General features: G+C 49.8%; 1 protein-coding gene across 8 annotated transcripts in view; it reads left to right on the top strand.

Annotated features, from left to right (window-relative positions):
* The window catches only part of PALLD (palladin, cytoskeletal associated protein), a 374,395-nt gene that overhangs the window by 133,911 nt on the left and 222,336 nt on the right, over positions 1 to 18,148 (top strand). The window contains exons 1-2 of one of the 8 annotated variants that reach the window (XM_060409581.1): positions 13,204 to 13,302; positions 14,369 to 14,450. The exons of 6 other annotated variants lie outside the window; for them this stretch is intronic. The gene's annotated coding sequence lies outside the window, so the exon portion shown is untranslated. Of the gene's footprint in view, positions 1 to 13,203; positions 13,303 to 14,368; positions 14,451 to 18,148 lie in introns of those variants that run through there. One more of the 8 variants, XM_060409582.1, reaches the window with a different exon arrangement.

The following is an 18,148-nucleotide window of genomic DNA, read 5'->3' as shown; positions in this document are numbered from 1 at the left end:
CGAGTCCCAGCTGGCCTCCCCGCGCTCCCTTCCACTTGGGTCTCCTCTCCCCTCCTCCCCTCCCAGAACCAGAGGACCCCCTGCAGGACTGTGCAGCTGGTCTCCAAGCCCAGGTCAGGCCCCCACCCCCACTGCACGTGTCCTGTTTTTGTTTCCTTGGAAGGAAAATGTTTAGCATGCTATTAAACACAGATGCCATGTTCCCCCTGGGCCCACAGAAGGTGACTTTTCAGGCTGAGGAGGGAGGACCTGGGAGGCCCTGTAGACCATGACCTTACTTTACAGATGCGGAAATGGGGGCCCAGAGAGGTTAACTGCTTGTCCCCAAGCTGAGCTCTAGGCCAGGGCTGATTCCGAAGCCGCTTGGCACCATCTTCCTTCCAGTTTTCACTGTGGCTTGAGTTGATGTTTTATCATCTCTGCCTGCCCAGGTTGGGAAAGGGGTCTTTCCTTTGCCTTGCAAGCTTGACCATACTTGGGACGCTCATCACAAACCCTGTTTTCTTTTCCTAACACTTTCGGTCCCGCTGAACTGGCCTCCTCCTCGGGGCGTGAAGAGCCACGGTCGCTCGATTCTGCATCTCACCTTGGCTCCTCCTCTGGGTTAAATGACACCAGATCACTTTGCTTTATCTCCAAGTTCTGTTGGCCAGCAGCTCCATCGTCTTTCTTTCTGTCTGTTGAGCTGTGTCCAGCGCCCCAGGCCTCTCGAGCCGTGAGAGGCATTGCACGGGGTGTGGCAACGACCCAGCCTGACACTGCCTTCCCCCTGGGCCTCAGGGGTATTGTCGACTCTGCCGGGCTGTGATGGCAGCTGGGCCTCACTGTATCATCGTGAGCCGTCAACCGCTTGCTGGACGTGGCTCGGCTCGTATGGGATGACGATCATCTCCTCCAGTGGTCGTCTGGAGCCTCCCTGTGGAGCTGCTCCTTCCTTTGCTCCTCACCACGTCTTGCATTCGTCAGCTGCCCTGGGCCTCTGATCCTGCTCTTCCAGTTCTTAGAGCTTCATGCCAGCTACTGTCCCAATGTACTGTCCCAATCCGATGTCCCTGGGATTCACCCCTGTGGGAGCCGACCCTGAGACTACTGCCCCTCAAAGCCCTTCTCCCTCATGACTCCAGGATTTGAAAAGCATGGGCCCATCCCACGGCACAGGGCCTTCAAACCGAGCACCAGACAGAGGAGAAAGTGCTGCCTGAAATGCCAGCCCTTTGGAGGGCCTTCCAGGAGACCCACGGCCAAGGACAGTCCCCCTTAGGGACACCAGTTCAAAGACAGTGACTGGAACCCAGAGCTGTCTCAGCTACAGGGCTGGAAGCCTGCAAGATTTCACCTGGGCTCAGAAACACGATAATCGCAAACCTTCACACTGACAGATTGCACTCTGCTCTCCATCAGCTCAAGCACTGTCCTGTGAAGAAGTGCGTTGTTCCCACTTTACAGATGAAGAGCTGAGGCTCCTGAGGCCAGTGACCCCCAGGGTCGCACGGCCATGCTTGTAACTGAGCAAGCTTCCTACCTTTAAGTTCCTTGTGTTTGAACAGGCTTCAGTGGGCGTAAAGCTTAGTTGGGACATGGCGAGAGCGGTGTTGCTTGGCACAAACACAGATTCCTAGGCTCTGACTCCAAATGGTGTTGATTCCTGAAGCTCGACGGGAGCTTCGGAACCTGTGTTTCCCAAGTGCTCCTGAGGTGTTATCTCATCAGAAGAAACTGTCCCTTAAACTCTCCTTTCTAGACTTTTTTGGCGGTGCCTCCCAGCTTGCAGGACCTTAGTTTCTGGCCCACCTGTTCCCTGTGACGAAGCTGTCAGTGAAGCCAGCCATGGATGCCCTACCCCCAGGACCTGGTTGCGGCCCGCAGACTGGCCATCCAGCCCTGGCTCACCCTGCATTCAGGCCCTGCACTTTCCTTGCTGAACTCCTGCCTCAGTGCCCAGCTCAGCTCCTGAGGAGCTGTGACCCCAGGTTCTGTCCATCTCTGTGGCTCCCAATCAGAGAGCCCGCCTCCTGGAGCCCATCCAGGCGGAGCCCATCCAGGCACAGCCCACAGTGGGCCTGCACCTGAGTCAGCAGGGTCCTGTGGTGACACTCCCCACCGCCAGTCCCTTTGGGGACCCCTCCGGTCCCGGGCACCCAAGCTGGACATCACTTACTGGCCTCTCTGAGAGAAAGTCCAGCCAGCTCCCTCAGAAAGAAACCACCTGGGGTCCTGCCACTCAGAGAGCTCATGCTCTTGTTCTTTGAAAGCCTGCTGAGTCCAGTGGGCCAGCAAGTGACCAGGGAACAGTGTGGTCAGCATCCGCGGGGGCCCACAGCCAGGCACGGTGACTCCTCTCCACAGCATATGTCTCATGACCCTTCCCTGATCAGACATCAGACATCCATCTGAGTGGTTGCATAGGGGTCCATTTCCCCATGTCTGGGCCCTTGGAGCCTCTCTCCTCAGGCCCTGTTCCTGCCCCGTGGAAGTCACCAAAGGCGTGGGGTTCCCCAATCTGTGGGGTTCCTCCCTAGATCCTTTCATGCGTGCCTAATCACAGAGGAAGAGCGGCCCCAGAGGAAAAGGTTTCTGGGGTCCAAGCAGACTCACAGTGTGGCTGACACTTTCCGTGGACCCGTGGCCTCCCAGGCTGGGGGAGGGGGCGCATGTTCCACTCGCTGCTCCCTTCACGACAGGCTGGCTCTTTGCAGATTTCTTAAGAAACAGGAAGATTGTGACAGAGACGCAGGAAGGACTCAGATGCTTTCACAGTCAAGGGCACGATGCAAAGACACGGTGTTTCCCCCCATTTGGCCCTGGCTGTCCTGTGGCCCCCAGGAGGGAAATTTCCAAATAGAAGCTCCTGAGTGATTGTCAGGTATGTACGTCACCTTGTGAGCAGAGGTGTGAGCTTGTAAGGAGACAGCTCGGTGTTTGGGCCGCAGGGAGAGGAATGTTTGGACCTTGGTGGAGCTCCATTTGGAGCCTTGGAATATTATCCAAACATGAGAGCCAAAGTTTTGCTGAAATAAGCAGTTCCCTTTTATGTTATGACTTGGCCAGCTATGAAGGAATACTTGTTAAAGGCTCTCAGAGCATTACGGCAGAGTTCTCCTCCCTGTCCTTAATTAGGTCAAATTAAACCAAAAAGGAAACGCAGTCTGGTTTGCTAACCGCTGGGGAAGTATTGCTTTTGGGCAGAATTCATACCCAGATTGTCTGACTCGAGGATAATTCACAGGAAACAATTATTTTTTCTTTTGGTTGTGATATGCAAGCAACTGACAACTTGGAATCCAGAAACTGGCATTCGTGGCGTTAGTGGTGATGGCAGGGTGATGGCCGGAATGTTCTGGTCAGGGTCTGGCTTTGTGCCTTGGCTCACTGCAGGCAGGGCCCGGTGTCCAACGCACTCATCCTGGTCATCATCCCAGCATGAGGCTCTCCTGAGCCAGACGTCCAGGCCCGCAGTGTCCAGCCGGGGCACTTGGAAACTCTGTCTGTTGAAAAAGCACAGCTCCCCTCCATGAGCTGGCAGGTTTAGGAAAGCAGACTGGTGAGGGGTATCAGAGGTGGCCAGGTGCCAGCTCAGGGGAGGTGCCTGCGTGTAGACGGGGGTGACCTCACAGAAATGGGGGGCCGAGCAGAGTTCCCACTGGGCGTCTCAGGGGGGGCTCACCTCTCGTGGTCCAGTCTGCACTGAGTCTGTCGGCAACCCCTGTCCATGTGTCGCCTCCCTTACTCTCCTGTGACTGAGGTGCCGTCAGCACCCCATCCGGCCACCAAGGGACCAGAGCTCAGAACCTGCCAAGTCTCTAGAGGGAAGGACAGAGCCAGGCTCCTGCCCAGCACAGAGCCCTCGCTGCTGGAGGCCAGTCTCCTTTCTGAACCACGTGGAGCCTTCGGAGACGGTAGCAGTTACATGAGGGCCGCTGTTGGCTGCAGGTGCTGGGCACGAGCTGCACAGGAACTTTCTGGATGGTGGTATCCTTTAGGTCTTGGTGGAGCGCCGAGTCTGTCTTGGGGTTTAGACAGGGCAGTGCAGGGGAGGTCCTTGAATACTCTCCATGAACAGGCTTTTTTGGTGGGTCGCCTGTCCTCTCCCACCACCCAGCCTGCGTCGGGGGTGACAGGACAGGACATGGCAGTGTGAGTCCACGTGGGACTCTGTGCTGGACACCCTTGCTCACGGTCACTCTCCACCACCCCTGGAGTGCTCCTTCTTTGTCACAGAGATAGTATTTGCTTCTGCTAGAAAAGGAGTGTCCCCCGCAGTTTCAGGAAAAGCAGGCAAGACCCCCAGGCGGCCTTGCTGGGAGGCTCCCTGCGGAGGAGGGCTGTGGGGCCTGACCGTGAGCCCTTTGGTGCCAGAGGGGCCCTGCAGCCCTCCCCCACGCAGGACTGCGGTGGGTGTGTGCCCCGGCCTTGGCGCGCGTGCCAGGGGCACAGGGCTGCTGCTCTAAGGCGGCAGCCACCTGTCCCTCCGTGGCCTGTTACCATCCACCCAGAATGTTCTTCTCTCCAGAGCCCCTGCTGACTCCAACACGAGATTACTTAGACTGGTCTGCAGGCGTCACTGGTGAAGTAGTGGACGCAGCCTTCCAAGGGTGAATCGAGATCTGGCCTCCGCCACCACGGTGCCGAAGGCCCCTGCTTTCCTCTGATGTCACAGGCATCAGACTGCTGTCCAGAGCTCCAGGCAGAGATTCCAGAAACGACCACAAGATAAACAATGTCTTAGCCTTGACGCTTGCAGTAGAGCATCTCAGGAGGTTAGGGTAACGTCTGCAGGCGTCTCGTCATTCAAGAGTATAATGCTCCATGACATGTAACATGTGTTACAGTGTAAAAATTACAGATACCTTCTCTACATAATAGTCTAAATATGATAGGATCTTAGTCCTCAAAAAAAATTGAAGGTATTTAGGTAAATAGCACATAAAAGTATACCTATACGTAAAATATGATGAAAAAATAATCTGCTTCTCAATTTATGTAGCCAAAAGAGTTTGAGAAAGAAAGAGAGAGACTGAAAGGTCACCACTGAGGAGCCATGGTGTCAGTCTCTCTCCTGGACCCTCTTTTCTTCAGCCCGTCAGAGGTGCTTGCTGATCATCACGTATAAAAGGAACTGGACACCGCAGTAGGCTTTAAACGCTTTTTTAAATTCTATGTTGGAAGATAGCCGATTAGCAATGTGATAGTTACAGGCGGACAGCAACGTGACGAGTTACACATGTATATGCACCTGTTCTTTTTTTTCGAATTCTTTTCCCATTTAGGTTATTATAGAATGCTGAGCAGAGCTACCTGTGCTTAGAGTAGGCCCTTGTGGGTTATCTGTTTTATTTATAGTAGTGTGCATATGTTAACCCTACACTCCTAATTTATCCCTGCCCCCCAGCCTTTCCCCTTTGGTAGCCATATTTTTTTTTTCTAATCTGTGATCGCTTTCTGGTTTGTAAATAAATTCATTTGTATCATTTTCTAGCTTGTACATGTAGGTGATATCATGTGGTATTAGTTTTTGTCTGTCTGTCTTTACTTGGTGTGATAATCTCCAGGTCTATCCGTGTTGCTACAAATGGTATCATCTCATTGCTTTTGCGGCTGAGCAGTGTTCCGCTGTATATGTGTACCACATCTTTATCCATTCGTCTATTGTTGAACTTAGGTTGCTTCCATGTCCTGGGTATCATAACTAGTGCTGCAGTGAACATTGAGATGCATCTATATATTTTTTTAATTTGTTGGAATATAATTGCTTTGCAGTGTTGTGTTTCTGCTGTACAACAGTTGTGAATCAGCTACATGTATGCATATATCCCCTGCCTCTTCTACCTCCATCCCACGCCACCTTGTCTGGATCTATGTCCAGGAGTGGGATTGCCAGAACATATGGTAACTCTACTTTTAGTTTTTTGAGGAACCTCCATGCTATTCTCCATAGTGGCTGCACCAATTTACATTCTTACGAACAGTGTAAGAGGGTTCCCTTTTCTCCACACCCTCTCCAACATTTATTGTTCATGGACTTTTTGATGATGGCCACTCTGACTGGTATGAGGTGATACCTCACTGTGGTTTTGCTTTGGATTTCTCTAATAGGGATGTTGAGCATCTTTTTATGTGCCTCTTGTCTGGCTTCCCTGGTGGCTCAGAGGTTAAAGCGTCTGCCTGAAATGTGGGAGACCTGGGTTCGATCCCTGGGTTGGGAAGATCCCCTGGAGAAGGAAAAGGCAACCCACTCCAGTATTCTTGCCTGGAGAATCCCGTGGACTGAGGAGCCTGGTAGACTGCAGTCCATGGGGTCGCAAAGAGTCGGACACAACTGAGCGACTTCGCTTTCACTTTGGCTATCTGTATGTCTTCTTTGGAGAAATGTTTATTTAGGCATTCTGCCCATTTTTTGTAGTAGCCTTTTAAACCCATAAGAGGTCCTGAAAAAGGGTAAAAGTTAGAATTAAAATATTTCCTTGAACACTCAGTCAAGTTATTCAAAAAGGTTTGGCTGACTCTGTTTACAATGCAAATGAGATTCTCCAGGTCACTTTTTATAGGGAATATATTATTCAATTTTTCTTCAGTGTGCAGGTTTATTAAAATTTTACGGAAGAAGAGATGTTTCTAAGGCTGCTAGGCAGACAGCCCAAGACAGTAGATCCCCCAGTAATAAGCCTGAGTGGGAGAGGGGCTCTTGACCAGGTGGGGGAGGGTGTACCAAACTGTACCGTCACAGAAGCCCTGCAGGTGTGCAGGAGGTAACCACCTGCCTTTGCACGCCCAGGGTAAAGAATCACACATTTTTCCTGTTTGTCCACACTGCGCTTCGAGCAACGCAGCTCTATTTCTGCCTTTCCCTTCTCCCTTTCAGTGCGCTCTGTGGGGCTGCCGCAGCTTCTGAAGGTGATGTGATGTGAGCTCTCTCCTACTCTCTGGTTTGCCTGCTTCCTGTAAAGAGCTGATACACCCCAGAGAGTTCCCACTGCGCTTCTCACCGGGCCATCCCATAAACTACTCTTTCTCTCACCCACCAGAGCCTCCGACATTCCAGACAGAGGAGAACTCTGAGCAGTTTGCAGGACTGCTGGAGGAAAGCTCCTCCTTCAATAATAGCAGTTCAGTTCTGAGACCCATCCATATTCATTAAAAACAGCTACTTTACAGATTGAGAGGAAAATTGGAACTCTGGCAGGTGGCACAGAGAACATGGGTCCTTTCACTGTAGAGATGGATTGGAATTCTCCAGTAGGTCATGAGTAAAGGCTTCTTGGTCCTTATGGCTATAAATAGGAGAGGATGCTCTCAGGAAAAGAAACTATAAATTATATTTGCCTAGAAGGTGAAGGATGTGCCAATTCGTCCTCATACACCCAAGGAGGGGAGTTTCTTAGTATGACTATTTTCACATCAGGCATCTGCTTTCAAGGCCTCCTCTTGAAGCTCCTACTGTGTGCTGATGTCTCTCTTCTTACACAACTTGGTTGGAAGCGCCATTGCACTGTTGAGGCAGGAAGTGACCTCTGGTCCTCAGCTACCCTCCTACCCTAGTCCCATTGCTTGGCCCTATCTGGAATGTTTTATTTAGTCTGAGCGCTCGTGCCCTTGCCCAGCGCAGGCCCCGGAGGAGCCACGTCTGCATTCGTCCAAGAGGAGCTGCTGAGTCCTCTCAGCTCGATCTTCACCATCCGGCCCAAAGGACGGGGTGAGGCAGGGGGCCGGAGCCCTGTGGCCTGCAGGCGTCACTCTGTCTTGGTTCCAGGGCATCCTTTACTCAGCAGAGCCAAGAATTTTCCTGTCAACTGTTGCTTGGTTGTTAAGGAGAAACAGCAGAATTCAACCTTAATGTGCCACACGCTATAGACGCTCATTTCTGGGCACTTGGCATTTTCACCTACTGTTGGAAATGAGACGAGAGCATCCCCCGGCTGGTGTGAATTTTTTTCAGCATCTGTTTGCACCTCGAGATCCAGTCTCACGACTGTCGACGTCAGTGTAGGGGACAATCTACTAACATTTGATTTTTTTTAGTCAGGTCCCTTTAATCCTTCCTGGGACCATGTTTTTAGAAGGCATGCGGTGAGAAGCTTCGCAGACAGAGTCAGGGCGGATGTTTCAAGCTGGGGGCAGGGAGTAGACACTGGGGACGAACATTCAGCCCTGCCCCCACGCGGGACAGTGCCCTTAGCTTTTGTCTGAAGTTGCAGCAGCTGGCAACCGTTTAAAGTGCAGTGCGTCCAGCCTCATACCAAACGCTCAACGTGCACTACCTTGTTTCAGCCTTGTAACAACCTTGCAAGGTGGGGACAGATAGAATATGAGTCAAAGACCACAGGAAGTTAATAAGTGACAGAATGATAACGCAGGTCTCCTTTATTGTTCTCGGAAGTATGGATTCCTTTTCAGTTTGAAAATGCTACATAGCTTGGGGTTCTAATAGTACCATGCTTTTTGTTTAGTTTTCCTTCTTGTTCACTTTTAACACGTTTAATGTGTATGACGAATATTTGCTTATGGTAAAAAAAAAAATCATACAGTGAAAGTGAAAATTTTCTAGTTTGCTCAGCATCAGTCTCTCCTCTCAGTATAACTAAAAAGCTGTGCATTTCTTGTCTGTGCCCCACCCCCCCCCGCCAGAAGTCTACTGTCCCTTCTCCAATCTGGTGGTTTACTGGACAGACCATGCCCTTTTGACAGGTATTTTTACCTGCCTTGTGTGGGATGCCAAAGTTGAATTGCCATTTCCTTTCTCAAGGACACTTAGGGCAACAAGAGTGTGTTCCTAATAAGTTAAAAAGATGTTATAATGAACATCCATGAACACATACGTGTCATGTGTCCTGTGCCCGTATGAGCCTGACTTTCCGGAAATGAAGCCCCCAGGTCAGATGAATGGGGTCTAAATGTTGCCAAATTGTCTTCTTAAAAGGTTGCACCAGTCCCTAAGTAGTCCCATATTAGTGACAGTCATTTTCAATGTATAGGAGTGCTTGCTTGTATTTTTCATTGCGTTCACTTCTCTTTACACGCTCCAACAGCTCCCCGGTGGAATGCTCCTGACTCTGGCCTCTGCTGCCTCCTGCACAGAGTCCTGCACACCTTCCAGGCACCGTGTGTGTCGCAGCTGCGCAGCATAGCAGTGCTTCTTGAAAACCCCGTTCTTTCCTCCTTCACAGGCGGTGTGTACGCTCTGATGGTGTTATTCGCTAAGTTTATGAAATACTTACAGACGGCTTTCCGAAGACGAAATGATACAGTCACAGTTTTGAACAAGCAGATTCTCTACCCCAGGGAGTGGGGGGAGGCCTTCTCAGGATTGTGATTTTAGTTTAATAAGTGAAGTTCAGAGATTGATGCAAGAAGGCATCGGGTTCAAGAGTGAAGTCAATTTTTCCTGAAGTTAGGAATAAGTCTGTAAATTCTGGTTATATGAACCGCTGAAGAATTATTGCATAGGGGTCAATAAATCATGTGCAAAGCTGTGTTAGAACCATTCTGTCTCCTCAGTTTATTAGTTACAATTACATTATTAGGCTCCAGAGTGTTGGACAAACTCATTCTTTTAGCTTTAACATCGCAGCAAACGACCTGGCAACAGATTTAACATTTTTCTTTGAAATGTCTAGGATTAACTCTTTAGTCATTGGCTGAAAATCTCTTTATAATCTACCAGAATGCTAGAGCTATTAAATACTTTGAGTTCTTAGTCACTTAGAAGTCATAATGATACTTTTCAGAGGAAGAGGCTGGGGAGAGGAGGAATCTCTCCTCCTCTCCTCTGTGGCAGGGGCCCAGTTCAAGAGATGGGACGTCATGATGATGAATGTCTGTGTGTTGTGTGTACTGATCACAGGTACACATTTTGCATCCGATTCAGGAGAGTTACTTTTGAACAAAAAGTGGACACTTAGAGATAGCGGTTCTGCACAATGACCTAAGGGGCTGATTTTCCTTCAGTTTTGTTGTTTTCCCTCAGCACTGAGAATGGACAGCATATGCCAGGGCAGAGGGGTGGGACCCTTTGCACGGAAGCTGAAAGGCTGAGAAGTTGCTGTGTTGGTGGGTGGACAGTGGGGTCTGAGCTTGTGAAACACACACACACACACAAAGTTGGGATTTTGTTACAAAAAGAGTGGTATGACTTCTCCAAGAAGTGTGGGAAAAATAAGGATGATATAAACAATGAGGGGAAAGGGTAGGATATTCAGAAAGCCAGGAAAGAATCATTGCAAAATGAATTCCATGACAATTGTTCTTCAGTTAAATGGCAAACATTTGTAAATCTCTTCAGAACTCTCAAATGCACTTTTGAAAAAGTAAATGACACCTCACTGGATTTGAATTTGAGCATGTGATGTCCTAAGACATCTTTAAAGTTATAGGTTCTTCACTGATGAAACAAGGCTCAAACATGGACCTCAGCAAAAGAAAATTGGAAACTCTAGCTTGTGTTAGTTGTTTAGGGTCCAACTCTTTGTGACCTCATGGACTGTAGCCCGCCAGGCCCCTCTGTCCATGGGATTCTCCAGGCAAGAATACTGCAGTGGGTTGCCATCCCCTTCTCCGGTGGATCTTCCCAGTTGAACCTGCATCTCCTGCATTGGCACGTGGATTCTTTACCATCTGAGCCACAAGGGAGGCCTCTGCTGCTGCTGCTGCTTCTGCTGTTAAGTCGCTTCAGTCGTGTCCGATTCTGTGCGACCCCATAGACGGCAGCCCACCAGGCTCCCCCATCCCTGGGATTCTCCAGGCAAGAACACTGCAGTGGGTTGCCATTTCCTTCTTCAGTGCATGAAAGTGAAAAGTGAAAGTGAAGTCGCTCAGTCGTGTCTGACTCTTTGCGACCCCTTGGACTGTAGCCTACCAGGCTCCTCCGTCCATGGGATTTTCCAGGCAAGAGTACTGGAGTGGGGTGCCATTGCCTTCTCCGGGGAGGCCTCTAGTACACATAAATAGATAAGGAATATGACCAAGTTTTGAAAGCCTTTATTTTAAAGGAAATACTCTAATATCACCTATTGACCCACATTTTTGTATAAAGTATGAAATTGTTTTTTTAGAAGATATTGTGTGGTGCAAACTGTTTAGAAATTAGGAAACATAGCATTTTGCGTGTGTGAGTTTTTGTGGGCGGGGATCCCGAATGTGCTCATGTATCCCCAGTGAACCATCCTAATTAAAAAGCACCTGGAAGGCTCATTATTGTGATTAAATTAGGCTAATCTCCTCAGTGTATCATAATCAAGAGGACTGTGCCATTCTTCAGTGTTCAGCACAGCAGGCTTAGACCTCGCCCACTCTCATTCATCAGCTGCAGATCCATTGTTTGCTGAGAGAAAGGCTGTAGGCCCAGTCTTCCTAATCTCCCAACCACTTACCCATCTAGTTCTCGGATCTCTTCTATAAGATCCCTGCCACCTATTCCTCCAGCGTCAATAGATCTCATGACAAGGAACTCGGGAGTTCACACCTGTCAGTTTCATCTCTGGGCACAGGGAATCGTTTTAGCCATAAGAAGCTTCTGGGAACTTTTTCAGATCCTGAAAATTGACCTGACCTCATATGTGGGCAAGTGTTTTTAAGACCAGCTTCATATAAGGTGGAAAAGCTGGACCAATGAAACATTAAGGGAGAGTGTGATTATTTTTAGCAAAGGAATTGAGAGGAGACGTGAGTGACACAGCATTCACGTGTAGCTCAGGTGCTGGAGCAGACTCCTGAGAACCCCTTGGCCTGCAAGGAGATCCAGCCAGTCCATCCTAAGGGAGATCAGTCCTGGGTGTTCACTGGAAGGACTGATGCTCAAGTTGAAACTCCAATACTTTGGCCACCTCATGCGAAGAGCTGACTCATTTGAAAAGACCCTGATGCTGTAAAGATTGAGGGCAGGAGAAGGGGACGACAGAGGATGAGATGGTTGGAGGGCATCACCGACTCAATGGACGTGGGTTTGGGTGGACTCCGGGAGTTGGTGGTGGACAGGGAGGCCTGGCGTGCTGCAGTCCATGGGGTCGGGAAGAGTCGGACACGCCTGAGCGACTGAACTGATGGACTGATGGACTGATGGACTGACGGACTGACGGACAGACCCTGCACCTGTCTGCAGTGCGTGGTGAGCTCCTGTCTCCTTGGTGAGGATGAGTCACTGGGATGCTAGGTAGTGAGGAAGGGCTTTCTCATGAGGCGCAGACTTGAAAGGACAGAGGGGGCCTCTGGTCTCTCTTCCTGTCTCACGCAGTTCTCTGGAGCCAGAGGTCACATGCTCCTGATGGCCCAGTCATGTCCTGGCTCTGAGAACCAGAATCCAGCACGCAAGTGTCTAGGACACTGTTAAAGAACACAGTGTGTCCTGTGCAGCACACACACAGAGGCCTTATCAGCAGTGACAGTTTTTAACTGCAAAGGATGCATATTTATTTGCTGTGTAAGCAAAGGAACTATTACCATGTTCTGTAACTAGTAAATATCATACGCTGAAGCCTTGTTCCCTCCCCCAACCAATACCTCATACTGGTTTTAGTTTTTATCTTGATTTGTCTTTTGCCAAGCATTTGGAAAAAGTGCTTTTGAAGCTGGTTTTCACAAACTGTGTATTGTGTGCTCACAGTAGCTTTGGGACAGGTGGAATATAAACTCTAAATGGTGGAATATAGCAGGTGGCTGAGGGGCTCTAAGGAGAAGGTGATGGCGCCCCACTCTGGTACTCTTGCCTGGAAAATCCCATGGATGGAGAAGGTTGGTAGGCTGCAGTCCATGTGGTCTCCAAGAGTCAGACACGGCTGAGCGACTTCACTTTCACTTTTCACCTTCATGCATTGGAGAAGGAAATGGCAACCCACTCCAGTGTTCTTGCCTGGAGAATCCCAGGGACAGAGGAGCCTGGTGGGCTGCTGTCTATGGGGTCGCACAGAGTCGGACATGACTGAAGGGGCTTAGCAGCAGAGGGGCTCTAATTGTCTGAAAGCTTTTTCATTCTAAAAGTCTATCTGTTTTTCAAAGAGAAGGAGTCTAGTCTGTATCCAAGCCTAACATTAATTTTAACATTTTTGAAACATGTAGCCTGTTGGAATGAAATGCTGGCTGCCAATAATTTGCTCTGAAAACCACTGCAGTGGAAACTGCCACTTTGTTCAGATAGCCACATAAAATGAGGTGTGGCCGGCCCGCCCTGAAGCAGCTCCACCAGCTTGGAGCTTGGCTGGGGCTCCCCTGGAGAACAGAACACAGTCTCTGCAGACTCTGAGGCAGTATTCGCTCCAGCTTGTTGGAGGAGGGCAGTTGCTCCTGAGGGGTCACCAGTGTGGCTGGCACAGACAGGTAACTGACAGTGTTTCCGGGGGTGGAAGGCTCTTCCCCAAAGTCCATCCCAGGTGTGTGTCTGATGCTTAATCCAGAGTGGTATGTGCTTGTATATGTGTGTATGTGTAGTTATGTTCGTATGGTTGTGCTTGAGTGTGTGTGGTTATGTATATGTGGTTTTGTGTGAGTGTGTGGTTGTGTATGTGCGTATAGTTGTGGTTGTGTGCGTGCTTATGAGTGGTTGTGTATGAGTGTGTGTGGTTGTATGTGTATGTGCAGTTATGTGTATATGTTGTGTATGAGTGTGTGATCATATGGTCATGTGTGTGGTTGTGTATGAATGTGTGTGGTTGTGTATGTGTGTATGTGTGGTGGTTGTGGTTGTGTGTGTGCTTGTGAGTGGTTGTGTATGAGTATGTGTGGTTGTGTGTGTGTGGTTGTGTGTGTAGTGGTTGTGTGTAGTGCATGTGTGTAGTTGTGAGTGTGTACAAGTCTGTGTGCTTGTGTATGGGTCTGTGGCTGTGAGTACTTGTGATTGTGTGTGTAGGTTTTGTGTGTGCATGGTTGTGATTGTAGTGGTTGTGGCTATGTGGTTGACAGTGGTTGGGTGTGTGTGTGTGTATGTGTATGACCTGTGCAGAAGGCATCCTGGTCTGGGTTACAAGATGGGAGGCGGGCACAGGCCCCAAGCTGACCTGTGAGCAATGAGCTCCTACACTGCTGACCTCTCTTGACCTGACTGTTTCCCTGTAAGCTGGCTTCTGCACACACTGCTGGAAGGCACACAGGGTGAGCGCCAGGGTCGGCATTGGGGTGTGGGGCAGGTGGCCTTGCCAAGGGTAGCCCAGGGAAAGCTTGCCTTGCAGGCCCACGTGTGCATAGGGTCCCTGCCAGGCTGGCGTGCACAAGAACTTAACTCACACGCACTCTGCTTTCCATGTGTCCGAGGCCCCTCAGGGTGCATGTAGGCCTCTTGGAGGTTCCGAAGGCTGGGATAAGGTTCAAGGTGTGGGGGGCTGCCTCCCCTATCTGCCTGAAGCTCCTTGGGGACAAGAGAGAGAAGGAAGGTCTTTCTCCCCTAAAGGTGCAGCGTTTCCAAAGAAGAGCACTGCCCCGCTCCCCAGCACCATCAAGGCCAGAAGCTGAGGCACATGCCAGACACTGGGGTAAGCGGGGGTGACAGCTCCTGGACCTTGACCTTAGGAGGCAGGTGCCCCTGCCGGGGGAGGGTCTTCATGGCCTTGTTCGTCAGACACCGACTCCAGGCCCTGTGGGAGCGGGGTGACCTGTTCTGGGTGGAGTTGAGGACGCGGGAGGGCCGGCTGCCCTGTGCCTGCCTTGGTCTTAGTCCTCAGGGTCTCCTAATTCTGAGGCAATCCTTGTGTGGAATGGACCCGCTCCAGAAGCACCATGTGCTTCTCATAAACCGCCTCCCGCTGTATTCCCTCCAGAATGCAGCCGTGATGCAGCGACAGGTACCGACTGCCCACAGCCCTGCAGCACGAACCAGCTGAGGTTGCTCCTCTGGGTCTGCTGAGGCGTCTCCTGCCCGGGCTCCCAGGCTCGGAACAGCAGCACGAGTTACCAGGCGGGTAGCTCTGAAGCGACCTGTCGGGTCATGCTGAGCTTTGTGCTTGCATAGACAGCTGCTGGGGATGAACCTGCTTTCTCAGCTGGGAATTGTGGATGAGCAACAGGAGGGTTGCGGGCCTCTCTCCCTTCTTGTTCCTCATGTCACTGTTGGAGAGTTAGTGGGGAACCGAGTGACAGTTCAGCCCAGTCTGTGTCCACGTCACGCTGGTCCTTCAACCCTGTTCTCAGAGCGTGTGTTCTGTGATCCAGTAGGACGGCCATCTTTCTGTCTGGAAAGTGCACGTTGGCCCAGAGTTCTAAAAAGTTCTGTAGTGAAGACAGATGTTGAACTCTGTTTCCCCCGGTGATCTAAAAACCTATTTGGCCCCAGAATCCTCTTCAACGGTATCTGCTCATTGGCGGCAGAAGTAGTGTCTAGGGACACCTAGGAGGAGACCCCGACACGGAAACTCAGCCCCGAAGAGAGGACTGGCTCTCCTTCAGCTGGGCTGGGCTATGGACCAGGCGGAACCAGAACCGGACTGCGGCCTGCCAACCCTGAGCCTCTAACTAATTCCACAGTGTGGAACTGATTAGAAGCGGCCTGAGAGTTTAACAGCTCCTGGCAGCTCACAGACTTGGTGTGGATCCCACTGGCCTTTTTCATAGTTGTGTCTCAGGACTGTGATTATCTGTCTGCACACAGCATCCAGACGTGAGGCGACCTCTCACGGTCAGAACAAGACAAGGTCAGGTCATTCTCTAGGTTCTGTTTTATCTGAGCTCTTTGGTCCTCCTCTATTTTAATCTTCCCATCTTGGGAGACAAAGTGATGATTAAAGGTAAGAATTGTTTGGTTTGAGTCTGGTTTTGGTTCAGAATCTATTTGGTTCAGAATCTATTCTCATTTCCTGTGCTTTAAATTTCAAGACATCAATCTATTTATTGGTCTCTTTTGGACCATAAGGTTAAAGTACATCTGTTGTCCACACAGATTTAGCTGTTGGCCTTCGAGCTAGGCGGTCATGAAATTATACCCATAGTAAATTTAGCCAAGGACTAACTTCACTTTGGTCTGCCTATAAATCCACTCAACAGAATAAACATGGCGTGTCTTGCGGTTCATGTGAACACATGTAAAGAATTAAGAAATCTTTGGTGACAAGACAAAAAATGCTCTGTAAAAGTTAATTGCTGCTTAACTGAAGATGTATAAAATGGGATGTCTGCAGCCAGCCTGCCTGTGAGCTCAGCATGAGCGAGGTTCGTCCTGGGCAGAGGTTGCTGGTTCCGTGTTGCTGATTCTCCACCTTAGGGCAGAGCACTCCCCTTCCTTAGGGAGCAAGGGCTCCTGGAAAACAGTCATTGCGGAACCACTCCTGTCTCTGGGCTCTTCCCCACCCTTGATTTCCACTCTGTTAGCATTAAAGAAACTGGTTCCTTGGTTTACTCCCAACACGCGCTTCCACAAGGCCATGTGGCTGCTTGCGCTTTGAAGGGACTGCTGTGGGCCCGACTGGCCGGCATGTGGTCCCCACAGACGGGCTTACCAAGAGGCTCAGGGTAAAGAATGTGCCTGTAGTGCAGGAAACTCAGGCTTGATCGCTGGGTCGGGAAGATCCCCAGGAGGAGGAAATGGCAACTCACTCCAGTATTCTTGCCTGGACAGTTTCATGGACAGAGGATTGGTGGGCTACAGTCCACAGGGCCCCAAATAGCCGGGCACAGCTGAGCAGTTGAGCGCCCACACATGATCACCATACACTTTTCTGAGAAGTACAGATCAGTGGAGTTGAGAAGCAAAGCAGAAGTCTTTGAGCACAACTTGTCTTGCCCTTGAGCCTAAGGAAACTGCCTTATAGGAGAAAATGATAACCCAACCATTTTTAAAGGTGTGTATTTCATAAGCTTTCATTGTTTCAATTCACTGACTTCAGAGAGTTACTGTTTTCCTTGTCTGAGTTGGGGGTATTAGTCAAGATCCGTTGATGAGACTTTGTAAGTTTAATAAGTCAGATTTGTTCTTTTTAAAAACTGCATGTTTAAAGTTCAGGATGCAGAAAACTTCCGTGGCACATCATTGTGGTACAAAAAATAAGAAAACCCAAAAAACTGTCAGTCCCTAAAATATGTATTTCCTTGTAAGTGATAGTATCAAAATAGATACTAGTCAGTGTGGAAGTTGAGTGGTGCCATATGTGGGTTTTTTTAACATAAACTATCCATCTCCCATGCTGAGAAGTATAAACTCTGCTTGGCCAGTGGATTTGTTAGTTCCTCTCATTTAGCCGTTGGATTTATTGTCGTAAAGATCAGCACTGCTCCTCAGTCTCGAAGGACTGTGTTCTGAGCTTTCCCAGACGTCCAGCCAGCTGCAGTGTGCCGCTCTGAGGCTGGCTGCCAGATGCCCAGGGCAGAAGGGCAGGAAACGGGGGAGGTGAGCCTTACGCTGTCCAAGACGGAAACCACTGGTGGTCCCCAAAGGCAGCCGCTCGCTCAGAAGCAGCTGCAGTGCCCCTGATGTGACTTATCCTCCTCCCCACTCCCTTCCCAAGCAGAGGCTTCCCAGGGCTGCAGTCACATGCAGGCCCTCTCTGCCAGCATCATACTCAGGCCAAGTCAGGCTTACAGCTCACCTCCCCTTGAAACGTAGAAAGTGAACAATTAAATAGTAAGCTTTTCTGGGTAAAACACCTTCTCAAATTTCAGTCTTCCCACATCCTGCAGTACCGTAAGAGGAACCTTGAATTTCTGGCACTGTCCCATGTTTAGGCTGGAAAAAAGACATTTTGCAGCAAAAAGAAATATACGGGTATTTGTATATTAAAACATCGTTGATTTCAAAATCCCAGCACAGAATAATATGAAGAAACATGCCATTTTACAGAGCTCTAAATACTGCAGTCCTTTTTTTCTATGTATTATAATCATTTTTGAGTAAAAAGGAAACTTCAAGACTCACGAGTCCATCAATATAATCCCGTCTCTAATAGATTAATTTCAGCCCAAGTATTCTATCCAGAGCAAGATGAATCTATTCAGTCCTCCAGGTGGAAAAATCCAGCGAGGGACCTTACTGCTTAGCTTGCCCCTTGCTTTCTTTGCTTCAGTTGTGTCCGACTCTGCGACCCCATGGACTGTAGCCCACCAGGCTCCTCTGTCCATGGGGTTCTCCAGGCAATACTGGAGTGGGTTGCCATGCCCTCCTTCAGGGGATCTTCCCAACCCAGGGATCGAACCTGTATCTCTTAACATCTCCAGCATTGGCAGGCAAGTTCTTTACCACTAGCGC

The sequence above is a fragment of the Ovis aries genome, chromosome 2, assembly GCF_016772045.2.
Source record: "Ovis aries strain OAR_USU_Benz2616 breed Rambouillet chromosome 2, ARS-UI_Ramb_v3.0, whole genome shotgun sequence".
NCBI lineage: Eukaryota > Metazoa > Chordata > Mammalia > Artiodactyla > Bovidae > Ovis > Ovis aries.
The sequence above is the reverse complement of the archived record's forward strand: the minus strand, read 5'-3'. Positions and strand labels throughout refer to the sequence as shown.